The 18,885-nt window shown below is 59.6% G+C and overlaps 1 long non-coding RNA gene across 1 annotated transcript; it reads right to left on the reverse strand.

Annotated features, from left to right (window-relative positions):
* Positions 1 to 7,304: 7,304 nt before the first annotated feature.
* LOC137455655 (uncharacterized) lies at positions 7,305 to 12,689 on the reverse strand. Its single transcript, XR_010990867.1, has 3 exons — positions 12,597 to 12,689; positions 10,813 to 10,984; positions 7,305 to 7,329 (listed from the first exon to the last, which is right to left on the reverse strand). It is a non-coding gene; the product is annotated as an uncharacterized lncRNA (long non-coding RNA).
* Between the last annotated feature and the right edge of the window lie 6,196 nt (positions 12,690 to 18,885).

Genomic DNA, 18,885 nt, shown 5'->3' on the forward strand with positions numbered 1-18,885 from the left:
CTGGGAGCAAGAGGGCTGCTGGCCCAGCCTCCAAGCTGAGGAAAGGGAAGCTGCAGCAGAGCCACCCCCAGCAGAGTGCCCCTGGCCTGACTGACCTGTGCAGAAGCACCCTGTTGAAATGCAGCTGCCTGGGGCTGACCCCCAGCTTCACCTGCACCCCTTGGCAGCACAGGTGGAAGACCACTGGCTCTGGGTTGCCCTTGATGCAGCAGATGAGGCTGTCCTCCACCAGGCCAGGTGAAGTGGGGTATGCCCAGATGCTCAGCTCCTGGCCCCAGCCCCACAAAGAGAAGCACAGAAGAACATTCAGTGAGCAGGAGGGGCAGCTCCTGGGCTCTGCTGCTGCTCCCTGGCCCACCTGCCTGTCTCCTACCTGCTTCTCCTTAGGTCCCAGCTGCATGCTGGCAGGCTCCAAGAGGAAGGTGCCCCCACTGCCACCCCGCTCAAAGGAGAAGTGCAGCTCTGCCTCCCAGGGGGTGACATTGCAGATGGAGAGCTGCTCGCAGTTGTCATCCTGCAGCACAGCCTTGGACCTGGCCACAGAAAGGGCAAAGGCTGCAGGGGAGCTCTGTCAAGCAGCCTGAGAGAAAGGCTCATGTGGGACACCTTGCATGCTGCCTGTGTTCATTCCCTGCTTCCTTGGATGCCCAGCCCACACTTGGTGTCTCCATCCCAGAGGTGTGCACAGGCCACTTCAAGAGGCCTTCGACAAACCAGGACCTCAAAGGTGCCTGGCAAAACAGAAGCACAGCAGGCACCTGGATTCCTCCCCTCCTCTGCTGGCTTTCCCTCCCTGCAGGCTTCCCAGGAAAGTGTGGCAAGAGCTCAGCTTCTCTCTTCCAAAGCAGCCAGGAGACTGCCTGGGCCCAGCTCCTGGGTGAGCCTGAGGCTGAGGGCGGGAAAGCAAAAGGATTCCTTCCCAAGAGGAATCCCAGAGTTAACAAACACCTCCTGGTTCAGGTGTGGGACAGAGGTTGGTGGGAAAAGGTCAAAAAAAGGCAATGCCTCAGCCTGGCCAAATCCTCTTTTGGTTTTTAAACTCTTTTGATTTACCCTCCCTGGGGTGTCAGAATGCCACCAGCTCTCCAGAGCTCCCCTGGAGACAAACCTCCATTTCTAATGCTGAAAGAAGAGGGAAGTGAAAAACAGAAAGATGCCAGCAGCTACAGGGACATTATTTTAAGGCCAGACTCTATCCAGCAGTGAGGATCAGGAAAATGGAAATCCCCTTTGCCCTGCCCTGCAGGTGCTTGTCCCCCAACAGCAGCTCCAACCATCAAGTCTTGCTGACACTGCAGATTTCACGGAGGGTTTACAGTCCCTCAGCAGAAAAACTTCCTTTGCTCCTTCAGGCTGACCCACAGAGCTCCCAGCACTTGAAACAAACAGCACAAAGCTGCTGAAGCCGAGGTGGGGGCTGACAAGTGACCCCAAGCTGCTTTCAGGCCGCAAGCAGCACCTGGCTCTGGCCACCAAAGCCCCCAGGGGGCAGGAAGATCAGCTCCATCCCCCCCAGCACTCCTGTGCCTGCTAGGTGCTCAAGTTGCCACAGCTGTGCTCCTTCAAAGCCACCAAACCCCCAGCTCTCTGCCCGGGCCTGCCCTGAATCGTGCCCCTGGGTGCATGTTCCTGGAAGCACAAGGTCCTGCAAGCAGCACAGCTGGGGGCTGGGCAGCACCTACCTGTCTCTTGCCTTGGCACACAGCAGCGGCCCCAAGTGGAACATCCCCGTGCTCAGGACATACTGCTTGGAGATGATGGCATCAGCTGCCTTGCTCTGCCTGCAGCCAGGAAACACCTCCCTGGCACAGAGAGAAGGAAGAGTTGTGAGATTCTCTGAGCACAAAACCTGCTCCCAAAGGCTGAACTCTTAGTGCTGGCAGAGGCACAGCACCGCTGCCCAGCTCCAAGCACGGCAAGAGATGCTGGGGGGCTCAGGCAGGTCCCAGGGGCACAAGGGGCAGAGTCTCAGCTCTGAGCTCAGGGGCAGCAGAGCGGGACGGCCCCAGGGGCCAGCCTTACCGTGGCTCCTGGCTGATGCTGGGGTACAGGCAGGTGCCCCTGCAGTGCAGCTGGTAGGGGCGCTTGGTGCCCAGCAGCTCGAAGTGCAGCCTCTGCTCAAAGCTGCCCAGCAGCGCCGAGCTGAAGTGGACCTGCAGCACCACCTGGCCCTGGGCAGGCACTACCCAGCGGTAGCTGCTGAGCCTGGCAGGGAAAGAGGAACCTTCAGGCACTGCTGAGGAGCAAAGGAGAGCAGGAGGAGCCATGGTGGAGCTGGGGTGGGAAACCTCCTTGGCAAGCTGGCCCTGAAGCAGAGGGATCCCTCCTCCCTCACAGCTCACCTGGCACAGCTCTCTGGGGGGGGCAGGGTGTCCACGTGCCTTTGGTCCCCCTCAGAGGAACGGCTGGGGGGTCCTGTGGCTGGTCCCTGGAGATCTCTCCTGCCACAGCCAGAGCTCTGCCTTCCCCTCACAGCCTCCTGGATGCTGCTGCCTTTCTCCCTTCTCCAATGGCCTCTGGCTGGGGTGCCCTGCTCCTCTGAGGTCTTCACCCCAAAGGGAGAGAGCAAAGGGAAAGACAGCTGAGACCTGCCCTGAGAGCCAGCACTGAAGGGGAGGTCTCAGCAGAGCAGAGCACAGCACAGGGGCAAAAGCCTCTCCTTTGACCTGCTGCCCACATTGCTGGGGATCAGCCCAGGATAAGGCTTTCAGCACTCAGTGCCAGCTCCTCTCCATCTTTGCACCTCCCAGCTGAAGGTTTGAGGGGCAGAGCAGGCTTTGCTGCTGAGGCTTTGCCTCTCCTCTCAGACTGGCCCTGTGTTTCAAGCAGAGCTCTTTCTTCTGGACAGCCAGAAGGGATCTCTGCAGGCTTGGGCCCTGTCACATCTTCACTGCCCTGCCACTCTCACCCTTTTCCATCCCACCTGCCCCTTTGCCCCCATCCAGCCTGGTCCCTGTCCTGGCACCTTCACTGTGGGCACAGTGGGGACATCCACAACACTTTCAGGAGCCTCCTCCTCTTCTGGCCCTGTGGCAGCTGCTGGCAGGAGCACAAAGTGCTGGAGGACTTCTGCAGGCACCTCCCGCTTGGCTGGGCAGTGAACCACAGAGTAGACAGCAGGGGGAGGAATGGGGGGCCCTGAGGGACCCAGGCCCAGCTCATCCAGGACCTAAAGCAGAAGAGCAAACCTTGGTCATGCTCCTGTGGCCTCTATCCCCACACCTCCTGAAAGACACTGAGCTGTCAGGGAGCTCTGATTGATTGAGGTGGAGCACAGCCCTTGCTCTGCCCAGGGTGGGGAGCAGGCTCCAGAGCAGGGCCAGGACTACAGGTGGCACCTGCAGAGGAATCTGGCCCCATCAATTCACCCCCATGAGCATGGCCTGCAGGATCTCAGCCAGCTGCCAGGAAGCTCCTCCAGCTCCAGCAGGGACAACCTCCAGGGGTGGACAGCCCCTGGGGCAGCACTCAGCTGATGAGAGTCATGGCTGAGTGTGGGCAGGGAGGTCCCACCTGCTAGCAGGGCCCCAGGAAGCCTGTTGTGGGGTACAAGGGGATGCAGTGACACAAGGGGGAGAGGCTGGCTCCTGCCACACAGGGCAGCAGCTGTTCTCACCGTGGCAGCCAAGTCATCTGGGGTTGGTTCTGTGGCTGCAGCCTCTCCCAGGACAACTTCTCCATCTCTCTCACTGTCCTTGGCCATCTTTTCTTTCACCTTCCTGAAGGCCTTCTCATATTTCTCATTGCCTGAAGGCAGAAACCCCCCAGAGTGCAGTGTGGGCATCTGAGCTGGGCAGCCCCCTCCCCACACCACCTCTCCCAGAAACACTCCTCCAGCAGCTCAGGGCACAGCATTGGAAGAGACCTCGAGGATCATCCAGCCCAACCTGTCACCACAGACCTCATGGCCAGACCATGGCACCAAGTGCCACATCCAATCCCCTCCTGAACACCTCCAGGGATGGGGACTCCACCACCTCCCCAGGCAGCACATCCCAATGACCAATGACTCTCTCAGTGAAGAACCTTCTCCTCACCTCCAGCCTAAACCTCCCCTGGCACAGCTTGAGACTGTGTCCTCTTGTTCTGCTGCTGGGTGCCTGGGAGAAGAGACCAACCCCCACCTGGCTACAACCTCCCTTTAGGTAGTTGTAGAGGGCAATGAGGTCACCCCTGAGCCTCCTCTTCTCCAGGCTAAGCAACCCCAGCTCCCTCAGCCTCTCCTCACAGGGCTGTGCTCAAGGCCTCTCCCCAGCCTTGTTGCCCTTCTCTGGACACCTTCAAGTCTCTCAATGTCCTTCTTGAACTGAGGGGCCCAGAACTGGACACAGGACTCAACGTGTGGCCTAAGCAATGCAGAGCACAGGGGCACAATGACCTCCCTGCTCCTGCTGACCACACCACTCCTAATGCAGGCCAGGATGCCCTTGGCCTTCCTGGCCACCTGGGCACACTGCTGGCTCACGTTCAGGCAGCTGTCAATCAGCACCCCCAGGTCCCTCTCTGCCTGGCTGCTCTCAGCCACTCTGAGCCCAGCCTGGAGCTCTGCCTGGGGCTGCCGTGGCCAAAGTGCAGCACCCGGCAGTGGGTGCCTATCCTCCTGCTGCATGCTGAGCTTCAGCCCTGCCCAGCTTCCTCCCCCAGAGGAGCAGCTCAGCCCCAGCCAGCTGGTGCAAACCCAGCTCTGCAGGGTGGCTCCTGGGACACAGCCCACAGGGACCTGCAGAGCCTGGGGAAGCCACCAGTGCTGCTCTGACAGCCTTGGGGGTAGGCCCTGGGGGAAAGCCCAGGGGAGCATCCTGAGGAGCAGCCAGGCAGTGCTCACCTTGGATGTTCCTGGGCAGGTGCAGGCAGAGCCTGGGAAAGCTTCCCTCTCCTTTCAGGCAGACTTCTTGCGGCTCCAGGTGACCCACTGGGAGCTGGAAAGCCTTGCAGAAGGCCCCAGGCGCTTCTGGCAGGTAAGAGACTTTCAGCACCTGCTGCTGGCCGGCTCCAAGGCTACCCTGCAGGGAGGGAATGCACCAAAGAGGCTTTGATGGAGGGGGTGATGCTCAGCCAGGTTCTCCTCTAGAAGACAGCAGACAGCAGCACCTTCTAGCTGTCTGGTTTCCAAGAGCTTGTCTCCTGCCCCAGGCTGCCAGGTCCCCTCCAGAGTGCCAGCGTGGGGAGAGCTGGAAAGGACCTCTGGAGGTCATCACTCCAACTGCCCTGCTAAAGCAGGGCACCCCCAGCAGCTTGCCCAAGAGCAGCATGGCCAGGGGGAGCTGGAATCCCTCCAGAGCAGGAGGAGGCCTTCCCTCAGCACAGCCTGGCCTTTGCTCAGCACCAGCACAGCTCTGCTGCTCCCAGGCTTTGCCTTCAGCCAGCAGGAGCCAGGCCTGACCAAGCAAAGCTCCAGCAGCAGTGCTGGGCAAGGCAAGGGAAGTGCCCCTGCCCTCTGCAGGGCCAGCAGCTCCTCTCACAGCACCTCAGTGGTGGCCACTAGGCTCCTCAGCTCAAAAGGGACAGGGACCTACTGGAAAGAGTCCAAGGGAGACTACACACATGCTGAGGGCCTGCAGCATCTTTGTGAGGCTCAGAGGCTGAGACTCCTGGGGCTGTTGAGCCTGGAGAAGAGCAGCCCCAGAGAGGGCCTCTGATCAAAGCTCAGCAAGAGCTAAAGGGCTTGTGGGGGACAAGAGGATGGGGCTGGACTCTTGTCAGTGGTGCCCACTGACAGGACAAGAGGCAAGGGGCATCAGCTGGAACCCAGGGAGTTCCATCTGGCCAGGAGGAGAAAATTCTCTGCTGTGAGGGTGCTGGAGGCCTGGAGCAGGCTGCCCAGAGAAGTTGTGGAGTCTCCTATGGAGAGATTCCAACCCCCCCTGGGCACGCTGCTGGGGGTGCCAAGGGCCTGAGAGAGGAATGCTGCTCCAGCCCAGAGACATCCACCCAAGGCTCAGGAGCTGAGGTCACAGAATCCTGGAAGGCTTTGGCTGGGAAGGGACCTTTCAAGGTCACAGAATCACAGGGCTTGGAAGGGGCCTCTGGAGATCATCAGAGCAGGGTCACCTAGAGCAGCTTGCACAGGAGTGCAGCCAGGAGGCTTTGGAATGGCTCCAGAGGAGACTCCACAGCCTCTCTGGGCAGCCTGCCCCAGTGCCCCACTGCCCTCAACACACAGAAGTTCCTCCTGCTGTCAGATGGAACTTGGCTGTTGCAGTGTGTGCCCCTTGCCCCTTGTCCTCTCCCTGGGCACCACTGACAAAGCCTTGGCCAGAGCCCCCTGGGTCCCCTTGAAGGCTTCAGAAGCACTGAGGGGATCTGCCCTCTGTCTTGTCTTCTCCAGGCTACAAAGCCCCAAGCCCCTCAGCCTTTCTTCACCAGACAGATGTTCCAGTCCCCTCAGAGCCCTTGGCTGGACCCTCTCAAGCAGCTCCCTCAGGTCCTGACCAGCTCCTGCCCCCTGGGGACCACCACTCACTACAGAAGCTCCAGCCAGACTCTGTGCCAGCAGCTCCTTCAGGCCTGCAGTGAGCAGGGACAGCTGCAGCTAGGGCAGGCTGCTGGGATGCTGCAAACTCCTCTCTGCACTGCTCCAGCCCTGCTCAGCCCTGGCCCCCTCACTGCCCCCCCCAGCTGCCGCAGAGGAGCAGAGCTGGAGGGCTGAAGGAGCAGGGAAGGGCTGCTCCAGCTCCTGGCACAGGAGCTTCATGGCCAGGCAAGAGCCAGGCAGTCTCCTGGGCAGCCCTGGCAGGGGCAGGCAGGGCAGTTCCTGTCTGCTCCCACAGGAGGTGACCCAGGACAAGAGCAAATGCTCTCAGGCTGTGCCAGGGGAGGGGGAGGTTGGGCATCAGGCACAATCTCTTCCCCACAAGGGCTGTGAAGGCCTGGCCCAGGCTGCCCAGGGCAGCAGGCAGTCCCCAGCCCCGGAGGCACTGAAAAGCTGTGGAGATGTGGTGCCAAGGGCCAGGGTTTGGGGGTGGCCTGGCAGTGCTGAGCTCCCAGCTGGCCTTGAGGATCTGAAAGGGCTCTTCCAAGCCAAAGGATCCTGTGATTGCATCCCCTCAGCAGAGACAGCTCCCAGCCCTGCCTGCTGCTGGGACAGTTCCCTCCTGCTCTTCTCTTTCTCCCCGGTTTTCCCCTCCAAGCCCAGCCAGGGCAGGCTGGCACAGGGCCAGGGTCAGGCCCTTGTGCTGCCCCCATCCTCACCGTGCTGGGCACCACCAGGGGCACAGCGGGCAGGGGGCTGCGGGCAGTGCCCGTGCCAGGGCTCAGCACCACGAAGGGGAAGGGCAGCTTCCCACAGCTCTGCAGGGGCAGCTCCACCTCTGTGACCACGTCCCACAGCTGCAGAGAGGAGAGAGGAGTGGGCAGTTAGAGACAGGCCTGGCACTGGGCATCTCCTGCAGCTGGCACTGGGGAAGGAGCCAAGGGAGGCAGTGCAGCAGAGCAGCAGAGCAGAGCTGGACACTTGGCTCCCAGCTTCACCTGGGCACCCCCAGCCCCAAGGGACCTCTTGGCCCTGCACAGCAGCTGAGCTTTGGGGCACCCTGCAGAGGCACAGCACCAAGCACCCAGAGATCAGGCATGGGAGCAGAGAGGAGCTGAGCTCTCTGCACCTGGAGGGGGCCTCAAACCCTTGGCTGGAGCAAAGCAGCTGGCATCAACACATGGCAGAGGCAAAGGCACCTGCAGAGCTGGCAGGGACACAGGGCAGACAGAGCACCAAGCACAGGGCCAACAGCTGGAAACAGCTGGGGGGGAACTGAAAAGGGAAGTGGGGGTGACTCTGGGACATTCCCCCCAGGATGGGGACTGGCAAGCCCAAGAGGGCTTCCTCTTGGCTTTCTGTTGCTGATGAGCCAAGAGCATTACAGCAGCCTCTTCCTGCAGCTCAGGCTGGAGCAGCAGCTCAGCAGCTGCTGTCTGGAGAACACAGCCCTCTGGAGGGCAGCGCTGGCCTCCTGCCCACCCCAGGAGGCACCTCCAGGTGCCTTGGAGAGGAGGACTTCCCAGCTGAGGTGGGGTGGAGCTTGGCAGCAGGAGGCAGCACTCCAAGGTGGTGCTGCCAAGCCCTGGAGCCAGCACAGCAGCTGGCCCTAGCCCCAGGCAGGCAGCCCCCAGCAGCCAGGGCTGCAGGCAAGGAGAAGCCTGCGCTACCTGCACCCCACCTCCAGCTCCGTGGTGTCCAGCAGGTAGCTGATGAGTGAGGCCTCCCCACGCAGCCTGAGCTCGTAGCTGGGGCCTCCCTGCACCCTGCAGAGAGCCCTGGCACAGGCCCCAGTGTTAGGGTGGCCAAAGAAGCTGAAGGTGAGCTGCTGGCTCTGGCCCGCCTGCAGCAGCCCCTGCAGCGGCAGCACATCGAACACCTGGGGAGGGAGGAGAGGGGGAGAGGCTGAGCAGGGAGAGGGAGGCAGGAGAGCAGCCATGGCCTGGGGCAAAGGGCAGATGTGGCTGGAGGGGCCTCCTCCTCCAGCACAGGCAAAGCCATCCTGGCCTCCTCCTGCATCCATCCCAGTCCCCAGAGGAGACACCAGGGGCAAAACCTTCTCCCAGCCTCACCGCCTCATGCAGCACAGGGAAGTCCCCTGGGAGGGCTCCTGACAGCAAGAAATTGACTTGCAAACCTTTCTTACTGCCTGGAGAGTCACACCAGGGGCTGAGCTGAGAGACCTTGCAGCCAGGGGGACCTCCAGCCCAGCTCCTCTGCCTGCTGCTGCTCCTCACTCTCTGCTTTGCACTCTGCTGGCTCTCCAGATGCTGCAGCAGCAGCTGCTGGCAAATGTCCTCTCCAGCACTCGTTAGTGACAAGAGGAAGGATGTGAAGGCTCTGGCCAGCAGCTCAGGGGACATTCTCCTGCCCCTCTGTCCTAGTGAGGCTCCATCTGGAGTCCTGGCTCCAGTGCTGGGCTCCCCAGTTCAAGAGAGACAGGGAACTGCTGGAGAGTCCAGTGGAGGCTGCAGAGATGCTGAGGGCTCTGGAGCAGCTCTGGGAGGAGCCCTGGGGCTGTTGAGCCTGGAGAAGAGCGGCCCCAGAGGGGATCTAATCCATGCTCAGCAAGAGCTAGAGGGCCTGTGGGGGGCAAGTGGATGAGGCCAGACTCTTGGCAGTGGTGCCCAGGGACAGGACAAGGGGCAGTGGGCACAAACTGGAACCTAAGAGGTTCCACCTGAGCTAGAGGAGAAACTTCTTTGCTGGGAGGCTGCTGGAGGCCTGGGGCAGGCTGCCCAGAGAGGTTGCAGAGTTTCCTTCTCTGCAGAGCTCCCAGCGCTCCCTGGCCGTGGTGCTCCTGGGCTCCCTGCTGTGGGTGCCCTGCTGGAGCAGGGGGCTTGGGCTGGGGGAGCTCCAGAGGCCCCCCAGGCTGGGATGCTGTGAATGCCCTCCAGAACTGCTGCAGCCCTGTGCCATGGCCTGCATGGCCTCTCCATGCCCAGCTGTGTGGAGGGCTGTGAGGCCACTCTGTGAGCAGTGCTGGAGGCCAGCAGTGGCACTCAGGGCTGTGGAACTGCTTCTCCCACTGCAAGGCTGGCAGCAGCCAGGCAGCTGCCCACTTACCTCCTCCAATCCCAAGCTGAGGGGCTCTGTCTCTTTCAGCTTCATCAACTGCTTGATCCCAGCTGGGCTGGGAGCTTCCACAGCACCTCCCAGCTCCACAGCACTGGACAGCAGCAGCAGCTGCAAAGCAAGCACCAAGGGCTGCAGTGAGCAAGTGGCTGCTCTGGGGGAGACCACTCTGCTGCAGGCTCCAGCACCTCATCAAGCCAGGGGCAGCTGAGATGGGAGCTGGGAGCAAATCAAGTCTGGCTGTGCCCATGGCATCTGCTGAGTGTGGCTCCAAGCCCAGCCACAGGTCAGGCCTGGGCTGCAGCTTCACTTCCTACACCCAAGCCTGCAGGAGCAAGCTGAGAGGCCTGGCAGAAACTTTGAGGGGGCATTTTGCACCCTTCTGCCAGGCCAGCTCTGCTCCCTCCTGCCCAAAGAACATCTTGAGAGCCTCCTGCCTGGACAGCTTAGGGTCTCCAGGAGCAAACCAGGAACAGAGCTGCCAGTCAGACTCCCAAACAGGCGAAGGACAACTGAGGAAGTGCTTGGCCCAGCTCTGCAGTGGTGCTTTGGTTTCATCCTGTGCACTCATGGCTGCTGGAGAGCTGAGGATCTCCCCCAGGCCATTATTCCCAGGACACCTTCCTGAAGAAGGCAGCTGAGATGCTTTCCTGCCTGGCAGCAGTTGGGAGCTCATCTGTAACCTCAGAGGTGCCACCTTGCCAGAGGAGCCTTGGCTCTGGCCTCCTGAGCCCTGTTTCTGAGAGAGGCTTCTGGGATTGCTCCTCCAGCTCCAGAGGCTCTGCTGCTTCAGGCAGCTGCAGTGCTTGGTGCTGGGGCCTGGCCACCAGCAGGCTCTGCAGGAATGGTGCTGGGACATCCTTGGGCCTAAGCAGAGCTCCATCTCCCTGAGAGATGAAGCACCAGGCAGGGCTGAGTCTTCTGTGTCAGTGCCCCTCCTGCCCCCTGCCAGCTCCCTGGCTGGCTCTGCAATCCCAGCCCTTGGCTGAGGCTGGGAGGGGCAAAGGAGTGGGGCTGAGCAGCTGGCCCATGGGGCTGAGGGCTTGGCTTGGCACAGAAGGAAGCTCAAAGCCTTCCCAGCAGCAAGCCTCATTCCACCCTGCAGAGCAGCCCAAAGGCAGGAGCCCTGTGTCCAGCTGCCAGCTGCTGCCCCTCCTGCTCTCAGGGCAGGGGCTGCAGGGCTGTGAGAAGGGAGGGTGGCAGCAGCAGGGCTCTGCTGGCAAACTGGGAGGCAGGAGGAGCAGCAGGTGTCCCAGAAAATCTACCTCTGCCTCCAGGGAGTCCTTGGCATCTGCTGGCTCCTGGGCAGGATCCCCAGCTGCTCCCAGGGCCTGGGCTGGCTCCTCCACACCCCCAGCCCTGGAGCTGCTCCCTGCAGAGGCCCAAGGCTGCCAGCAGGCTCCCTCCTCCTGCACTGCCTGGGCTGGGAGGCTGCACCTGGAACAGAACAGCCCTGTGAGCAGGGACTGCAGGGGCAGGCAGGGGAGACTGCCCCAGCAGCTCCCCCCTGGGCTCTGCTGCTCTGAGCTCAGCAAGGGCTCTGCCCCAGCAGCTCCACACCAGCAGGGAGCAGGGCAAGGCTCAGGGCTGCCCAGGCAGGAGGTTGGCACAGCAGAGCTGTGGGCACCTGGCTGCTGGCAGACAGAGAAGAGGCCAGGGCTGGGTGCCCTGTGGGGAGGCAGGAAGGGCACCACAAGGGAAACCAGACACACACTGTAGGAGTGGGAGGGAGACTGAAGAACCAAAGGGGCAGAGCCCAGCAGAGACCTTCCAGTGGCCTACAAGGAAGCTGGGGACAGCCTTTGGAGCAGGGCTTGTTGTGACAGGCCAAGGGGGGTGGGGGTGAACTCAAAGAGAGAGAGTCAGAGCAGATGTAAGGAAGACATTTGTGGTGCTGAGAACAGTGAGCCACTGGCCCAGGCTGCCTGAGGAGGGGGCAGATGCCCCATCCCTGGCACCACTCCAGGGCAGGTGAAGGTGGAACAAAAAGAAGCTACCAGGCAGCTTGCAATCTGGAACTGCCTGAGCCCTCAACCTGTCCCTGCAGCAGCCCTGGGAGCTGGGGCTTTGTCTCTAAAGAGGCAAGGTGAGAGCAGGGGCTGAGAGCCCTGGGGCTGTGGAGCCTGGGGCAGGGCAGCCCCAGAGGGGATCTGCTCAACACTCAGCCAGAGCTAAAGGCTGGGGGGCAAGAGGACACCTGTGCTTTGGCAGCAGCAGAGCAGCTGTGCTTGGGGGGACAGAGGAGTGGCCTCTGCTTGCCTGAAGGGGGAGGCTCTTGGAGCAGGGGCTGGCTGCCAGGCAGGCTTCACCTCTGAGGTGCCAATCCAGCACCTTGCCATCAAGCAAGTTTCTCCTCCAGCTCAGATGGAAGCTCCAGGCTTCAGCAGGCCCTTGTCCTGTCACTGGACACCACTACTCAGAGCCCAGCACCATCCTCTTGCCCCATCCTCTTGCCCCCAACCTTGTCTCTCTTGCTGAGCATTGATCAGATCCTCTGGGGCTGCTCTTCTCCAGGCTCTCAGCCCCAGGGCTCTCAGCCTTTCCTCCTCAGAGAGCTGCTCCAGGCCCCCTCCAGCATCTTTGGAGCCTCCCTGGGACTCTCTGCAGTAGGTCCCTGGCTCTCCTGAGCTGGGGAGCCAGCACTGGACACACTGTTGTGGGGGCAGTGGAGGTTCTTAGTACTGAACTGACAACAACTGGGGCTGGCAGGGAAGGCAGAGAGCTCCCAGCTTGTATCTGCTTGTCCCAGGGCCCAAGCAGGGCTTTGGAGCTCCAGGGACAAAGCAGGACTCCGAGGTCATGGGCTGCAGGAAAAGTGTTGGCAATGTCTTCTAGTCTTGGCTGGGCTGCAGAACAGTCCCCTGCCCATCCCCAGAGTGCTGGAGGACACCTGAGCACCCAGCCTGGCCACAGCTGGAGGGCTTGTTCCTGCCAGGCCAAGGGGAAAGCAGTTGGCCAGAGCCCAGGGAAACCACCTTGGCCTCTGCAAAGCACAAGCAGGACAGCAGGAAGCAGAAGAGCTGCAAGGAGAGGGCAGAGGTGGCCATACCTCAGCTGGCTGCCCTGGCTGGCTGGCAGCAGCTGCCAGCAGTAGGAGACAGGCAGCTGGCTGCAGTTGGTCATCTCCAGGCTCTGCACAGCTCCAGTGTCATTCAGGATGCAGCCAAAGTCCACAGCCATGCTCTGGAAGTGCAGGTTGGGGCAGCAGACTTCTCCCCGCAGCAGGACCTGCTCCTGGTGAGGGTGCTCCAGGAACTGGATGCTCAGAGCCTGCTCCACTTGCCAGGAGTGCAAACCCTCTTCATGAGCAGGGGTAAAGCTGATGCAGAGGGGAAGCTCCTGCCCTGCCTCCAGCTTCATGGGCTGCAAGGAGAGGAAGAGCATCCAGCCCCCGTGGGAGGCCATCCCCAGGGCTCACAACCATGGCAGTGCCCCAAGTGTGGCTCCAGCAGGGCCTGCCTGTGCCAGCCCCACCCCACTGCTGGCCCAGCCCAGCTCAGGCTTCTGCAGAGGCACCAAAGCCCCCCCCAGAGCAGCACCCTGGCAGGCCAAGGCCGTTTGCACTCTCTGCTCCTCCCAGCACTGCAGCCTGGGCCTGGCAGGGCTGAGCACCGGCACAGAAGCACAGAAGGTTAGGACTTGGAAGGGGCCTCAAAAGGTCATCAGTCCAACCCCCCTGCCAGGGCTGTACAGGAGTGGTGCCCATGCCCACATCACCACGTGCCTGGCAGAGCCTGTGCCCAGCACCTGCCGCTGGCACAGGGGGCAGGCAGGGGCTGGAGGAGCACCCTCAGCCTTCTCAAAGGCAGGGCTGCCCCTGAAGGCAGCAAGCTGCTCCTGAGGAGCAGACAGACAGCTGAGGAGGGCTGCTGGGATGGCTTCCAGCAGACAGCTTCACTAGGTGGCTTGCCCACAAGTTGTTTGATCCCTTCTCTTCATCTCCTAGAGCCAGGACTCTGAAGGAGGTTGGAGCAAGGAGCAAGCAAAGAACAAGCCACAGGGCAAGAGGAAAGGGCCTCAAGCTGCCCCTGGGGAGGTTTAGGTTGGACAGGAGGAAGAATTTCTTCCTCACAAGGGTTGTCAAGGCCTAGCCCAGGCCTGCCCAGGGCAGTGGTGAGTCCCCATCCCTGGAGGGAGTGCAGAGTCATGGAGATCTGCTGCTGAGGGCCATGATCTAGCAGTGAGCTGGCAGTGAGAAGTTCACAGTTGGCCTTGATGATCTGAAAGGTCTCTTCCAGCCCAAACCATCCCATGGCTCTCTTCCCCATCCAGATGATGCCTTGTTTCCCCCAGCAAACTCATTTCCAAGCTGGTTCAGCTCAGGCTCACTGCTGGCTCTGCAGAAGCTTCTCTCCTGGAGGCCCTCCCAGCAGGAGCACACCACCACACTGCTCCCTCTTCACACTCCAGCAGCAGCAAGGCCCAGTGCTGCTCACCTGAGCATCTGCAGGCAGGGGCTGCTGCTCCACATCACAGAGAGAGAAGGGCTGCCCTAAGGCCAGGACCATGCTGAGGGGCAGGGGGCAGATGTTCTTCAGAGACAGAGGCTGGGCCAGAGGGGTTAGGACATCCCCTGCTTGCTGCAAGCACAGGAGAGAAGCATCACTCACCCCCAAGTGCCCAGGGCCCTCCTTCCCCACCCGCTGCCTTTCCAAACCCTTCAGCCCCCAGAGCTCCCAACAGCTCCTCTGGACTCTTTGGATAGGTTTCTCCCCTTCTGGAAGGGCTTTCTCCAAGCACAGCAGATGCTGCTGCTGGCTGCAAACCACAGCACTGCCCAGGGGGAACAGCCTCAGGAATGTGCAGGGAACAGGCCCCTGAGAGGAGGCAGCTGCTGCTAAGAGATCCAGCCCATCTGATTGCAGTGGCCTGTCCTCTCCTGGGGACAGCAGCACAAGAGGAGTTCCAGTCACCTACACTCATGCCTCTAGGAGCCTCCTAAGGCCAGGGGTGCTGGGCAGAGGAGACAAGCAAGCAGGATGCAGCAGAGAGCCTGCAGGAGCCTAAGGCTGGCTTTGAGTATGCACAGCCAGCCAGCAACCTCCAGGCTCCTGCTGCCCCTGCTACAGTGCCAAGATGCTCAGGGGCCTGGAGCAGCTCTGGGAGGAGCTGAGAGCCCTGGGGCTCTTGATCCTGGAGAAGAGCAGCCCCAGAGGGGATCTGATCAGTGCTCAGCAAGAGCTAAAGGGTGGGGGACAAGAGCTTGGGGCCACTCTCCTCAGTGGTGCCACACCAACAAGAGCAAAGCAGTGCTGCTGAGGCTGTTGCCAGCCCCAGGGCAGCAAAGAATGAGCTCAGTGCTAACAGCAAAAGCTTGGTCCTGCTGCAGTCAACAGCCAAAGCCCTGGGGACTCAGAGCAGCTCTCTTCCCTCCTCCTTTGAAGCCAAGCACAGCCACAGCTTCCAGCCAGCAGGTCCAGGGCCAGGATGCCAGCCAGACACTCACCTTCTCCACCTGGAAAGTGATTGCTGTGGAGGACATCTGCAGGGCAGGAGCAATGAATTGGCAGCTGAGCTCCACCTGCAGGATCTGGGTGCTCCTGGCCTCGCTGCCCACCGCGGCCTGGCACAGCAGCTGCTCCCTCACCGCCTGCAGGAGAAGCCACAGGGCACATGGGGGCTGCCAGCAGGGTGGCCAGAGGACAGCCTGCCTCTGCCAGCCACCAGCCACGGCCCTGCCACTGCCCCCCTCACTGCTGGTTTCCCCTTGCCCTCCACAGCTTGTGCTGCATCCCCTTTCTCCTGCACTCCAGTGGCCATCAGGCTGCAGCCAACAGCCACAAACAGCTCTGGGGAGGCTTGTGCTGCCAGGGACAATCCCTGCCCCAAAGGGTTCTTCCTTTGATGTGCCCCAGTGCTGAGCACAGTGCTACAGAAAGCTGGAGGAGCTGATGGAATGGAGATGGAGATGGAACTGGGCAGAAAAACAGGAGACAGAAAGGCCAAGGGCAGTCAGCTCTGCCTTGGAAGCTCAGTGGAAATGATTCCTGAGGAGGAACAACCCCTGCCCCAGCACAGCTGAGGCCTTGGCCTGCTGGGAGCTTGCAGCTCTGCAGACAGGGACCTGGGAGTGCTGCTGGAGAGGTGCAGGAGCCTGCCCTGCTGGAGAGCAAGTTGCCCACGAGCCAGCAACCTGTCACTGCTATCCCTACTCGCTGGAACACACACACCTGAAAAGCTGTTCAACAGATCTGAGCAACTACTGGCTCAGGAGAAGGCCAAGGCAGGAGAAGGGAAAGACAGGAGAAGGCAAACACAGGAGAAGGCCAAGACAGGAGAAGGCAAAGGCAGGAGAAGGCAAAGGCAGGAGAAGGCCAAGGCAGGAGAAGGCCAAGACAGGAGAAGGCCAAGACAAGAAAAAGGCAAAGGCAGGAGAAGGCAAAGGCAGGAGAAGGCAAAGACAGGAGAAGGCAAAGGCAGGAGAAGGCAAAGGCAGGAGAAGGCAAAGGCAGGAGAAGGCAAAGAGAGGAGAAGGCCAAGAGAGGAGAAGGCCAAGAGAGGAGAAGGCCAAGAGAGGAGAAGGCCAAGACAGGAGAAGGAAAAGACAGGAGAAGGCAAAGACAGGGGAAGGCAAAGACAGGGGAAGGCAAAGACAGGGGAAGGAAAAGACAGGGGAAGGAAAAGACAGGGGAAGGAAAAGACAGGGGAAGGCCAAGACAGGAGAAGGCCAAGACAGGAGAAGGCAAAGAGAGGAGAAGGCAAAGAGAGGAGAAGGCAAAGAGAGGAGAAGGCAAAGAGAGGAGAAGGCAAAGAGAGGAGAAGGAAAAGACAGGAGAAGGAAAAGACAGGAGAAGGCCAAGACAGGAGAAGGCCAAGACAGGAGAAGGCCAAGACAGGAGAAGGAAAAGAGAGGAGAAGGCAAAGAGAGGAGAAGGCAAAGAGAGGAGAAGGCAAAGAGAGGAGAAGGCAAAGAGAGGAGAAGGCAAAGAGAGGAGAAGGCAAAGAGAGGAGAAGGCAAAGAGAGGAGAAGGCAAAGACAGGGGAAGGAAAAGACAGGGGAAGGAAAAGACAGGGGAAGGAAAAGACAGGGGAAGGAAAAGACAGGGGAAGGAAAAGACAGGGGAAGGAAAAGACAGGGGAAGGAAAAGACAGGGGAAGGCCAAGAGAGGAGAAGGAAAAGAGAGGAGAAGGAAAAGACAGGAGAAGGAAAAGAGAGGAGAAGGAAAAGAGAGGAGAAGGAAAAGACAGGAGAAGGAAAAGAGAGGAGAAGGAAAAGACAGGGGAAGGAAAAGACAGGGGAAGGAAAAGACAGGAGAAGGAAAAGACAGGACAAGGAAAAGACAGGGGAAGGAAAAGACAGGAGAAGGAAAAGACAGGAGAAGGCCAAGACAGGAGAAGGCCAAGACAGGAGAAGGCAAAGAGAGGAGAAGGCAAAGAGAGGAGAAGGCAAAGAGAGGAGAAGGCAAAGAGAGGAGAAGGAAAAGACAGGAGAAGGCCAAGACAGGAGAAGGCCAAGACAGGAGAAGGCCAAGACAGGAGAAGGCCAAGACAGGAGAAGGAAAAGAGAGGAGAAGGCAAAGAGAGGAGAAGGCAAAGAGAGGAGAAGGCAAAGAGAGGAGAAGGCAAAGAGAGGAGAAGGCAAAGAGAGGAGAAGGCAAAGAGAGGAGAAGGCAAAGAGAGGAGAAGGAAAAGACAGGAGAAGGAAAAGACAGGAGAAGGCAAAGAGAGGAGAAGGCAAAGAGAGGAGAAGGCAAAGAGAGGGGAAGGAAAAGAGAGGGGAAGGAAAAGAGAGGGGAAGGAAAAGAGAGGGGAAGGAAAAGAGAGGGGAAGGAAAAGACAGGGGAAGGAAAAGACAGGGGAAGGAAAAGACAGGGGAAGGAAAAGACAGGGGAAGGAAAAGACAGGGGAAGGCAAAGACAGGGGAAGGCAAAGACAGGGGAAGGCAAAGACAGGGGAAGGCAAAGACAGGGGAAGGAAAAGACAGGGGAAGGAAAAGACAGGGGAAGGAAAAGACAGGAGAAGGCAAAGACAGGAGAAGGCAAAGACAGGAGAAGGCAAAGACAGGAGAAGGCAAAGACAGGAGAAGGAAAAGACAGGGGAAGGCAAAGAGAGGAGAAGGAAAAGACAGGGGAAGGAAAAGACAGGGGAAGGCAAAGACAGGAGAAGGCAAAGACAGGGGAAGGAAAAGACAGGAGAAGGCAAAGACAGGAGAAGGCAAAGACAGGAGAAGGCAAAGACAGGGGAAGGCAAAGACAGGGGAAGGCAAAGACAGGGGAAGGAAAAGACAGGGGAAGGAAAAGACAGGGGAAGGAAAAGACAGGGGAAGGAAAAGACAGGGGAAGGAAAAGACAGGGGAAGGAAAAGACAGGGGAAGGAAAAGACAGGGGAAGGAAAAGACAGGGGAAGGAAAAGACAGGAGAAGGAAAAGACAGGAGAAGGCCAAGACAGGAGAAGGAAAAGAGAGGAGAAGGCCAAGAGAGGAGAAGGCCAAGAGAGGAGAAGGAAAAGACAGGAGAAGGAAAAGACAGGAGAAGGAAAAGAGAGGAGAAGGAAAAGACAGGGGAAGGAAAAGACAGGACAAGGAAAAGACAGGGGAAGGAAAAGACAGGGGAAGGAAAAGAGAGGAGAAGGAAAAGAGAGGGGAAGGAAAAGACAGGACAAGGAAAAGACAGGGGAAGGAAAAGACAGGGGAAGGAAAAGACAGGGGAAGGAAAAGACAGGGGAAGGAAAAGACAGGGGAAGGAAAAGACAGGGGAAGGAAAAGACAGGGGAAGGAAAAGACAGGGGAAGGAAAAGACAGGGGAAGGAAAAGAGAGGAGAAGGAAAAGAGAGGAGAAGGAAAAGACAGGACAAGGAAAAGACAGGGGAAGGCAAAGACAGGGGAAGGCAAAGACAGGGGAAGGCAAAGACAGGGGAAGGCAAAGACAGGGGAAGGCAAAGACAGGGGAAGGCAAAGACAGGGGAAGGCAAAGACAGGGGAAGGCAAAGACAGGAGAAGGCAAAGACAGGAGAAGGCAAAGACAGGAGAAGGCAAAGACAGGAGAAGGCAAAGACAGGGGAAGGCAAAGACAGGGGAAGGCAAAGACAGGGGAAGGCAAAGACAGGGGAAGGCAAAGAGAGGAGAAGGAAAAGACAGGGGAAGGAAAAGACAGGGGAAGGAAAAGAGAGGAGAAGGCCAAGAGAGGAGAAGGCCAAGAGAGGAGAAGGAAAAGACAGGAGAAGGAAAAGAGAGGAGAAGGAAAAGAGAGGGGAAGGAAAAGACAGGGGAAGGCAAAGACAGGGGAAGGCAAAGACAGGGGAAGGCAAAGACAGGGGAAGGCAAAGACAGGGGAAGGAAAAGACAGGAGAAGGCAAAGACAGGAGAAGGCAAAGACAGGGGAAGGAAAAGACAGGGGAAG

This window comes from Melanerpes formicivorus, unplaced genomic scaffold (assembly GCF_026170545.1).
Source record: "Melanerpes formicivorus ecotype bairdi unplaced genomic scaffold, bMelFor1.0.p_v2 SCAF_103, whole genome shotgun sequence".
Classification (NCBI taxonomy): Eukaryota; Metazoa; Chordata; class Aves; order Piciformes; family Picidae; genus Melanerpes; species Melanerpes formicivorus.